The following is a 1382-nucleotide window of genomic DNA, read 5'->3' as shown; positions in this document are numbered from 1 at the left end:
GTTCCACCTGTTATCAGAGACTGAAGTAGACTGAAAATCAGGTGTCTTGTCTGAAACCACAATACCAAAATATCACTTCTTGTGCATGTAATTATATAGTATCCTAAGGAAAAGTTGTTCAGCACAACGGCCAGTGTATTGGTCAGTATTTCTTGTTTTGTCCATTCTAATAGGTCATGGTTTTGGTTTGCGTTTCCCTAATGATGAAGGGTGGTAAATTATCTTTCCGCCTCCAAGTATTTAAGCGCCTGTGTTCTTCTTTAAATTTGGATTGTTTCCTGACTGTTCAGTTTAACAGATGAATACCAACTGTTGTCAAACATGTGCCCTGAAACAATTCCTTCCACCTGCAGCTTGCTTTTCATTGAACAATGCAGAGCAGAGGTTTTAATGTGACTAAAACCAACTTATTACTACTTCATACATTATATGCTTCTGGTGTCATGTCTAAGACCCCTTTCACTAGCCTCAGAACCTAAAGACTTTCTCTGAAGCTTTCTTCTCAATGTGTCTTTATCCGATAAATACCCTTGATGTAAACAAATCTCAGTATCCTCCCTCTGAGGGCACCCACATTCTCTTCCAGGGTTACTCAGCCTTTCTGCTTGCCTGTTTTTCTGCTTGCCTGCTTGCTTACTTACTCAACTAAGCACTGCCAGGTCTTCTTATTGAAGTTAAATCCCCAAAGTGAAGAATCCCTACTTCAAGAGGAAAACTTCACACGCCTTCACATGGGCCCGTGACATGGCTGGAACTGTATTGTCAGTCTCCTTATGTCCTTTACTGCCTTCTGCTGAGTAAAGTCAGGGAGCCAATGGAAAAACATCTGGAGCTGGACTTCCTGGCTCTTCCTCCTAGTACTGGCTCCCCTGCTGATCCTCTTCCTCCTAAGAACTTCATTGCCCTGTATTCTAAATCTCTTGCAGAAATTTCTCATTGATCACCTAGCAGCAATGACACAGGCTGCAACTTGGAAACATGTAAATGCTATCCTTCTTCTATGAGCAACCAGAGACTCCCAAGATCCTCCCTTCCCCACAACAACCCCATGTCAGCAGGAAGTAGCCAGGAAAGACCACCACACCCCTCAACCTTTCATACCCCTTCAGCATCTCAATCAATGGGACTCTGCTTTGCTCTCATAACTCGATGTTGCTTCTATGGCCACTGACCATCTTCCCCTGGAGACCCATCTGATATGAACCTAGGATTCCCTATCCTTGAGCTATTCTCAGCAAAACCTCACCCTGGCCTTATCTGAAGGAACAGCACCTTCTGCCACAATTGAGAAGACATCATGAATCCAAAACAGAACCTCTTCTACAACTACGAGGAAATTGCAAATCCAATGCTCTCAGACTTGACTATATTGAAACTCTAAA

Source organism: Dipodomys ordii, unplaced genomic scaffold (genome assembly GCF_000151885.1).
Source record: "Dipodomys ordii isolate 6190 unplaced genomic scaffold, Dord_2.0 Scaffold117, whole genome shotgun sequence".
Lineage (NCBI taxonomy): Eukaryota > Metazoa > Chordata > Mammalia > Rodentia > Heteromyidae > Dipodomys > Dipodomys ordii.
The sequence above is the reverse complement of the archived record's forward strand: the minus strand, read 5'-3'. Positions refer to the sequence as shown.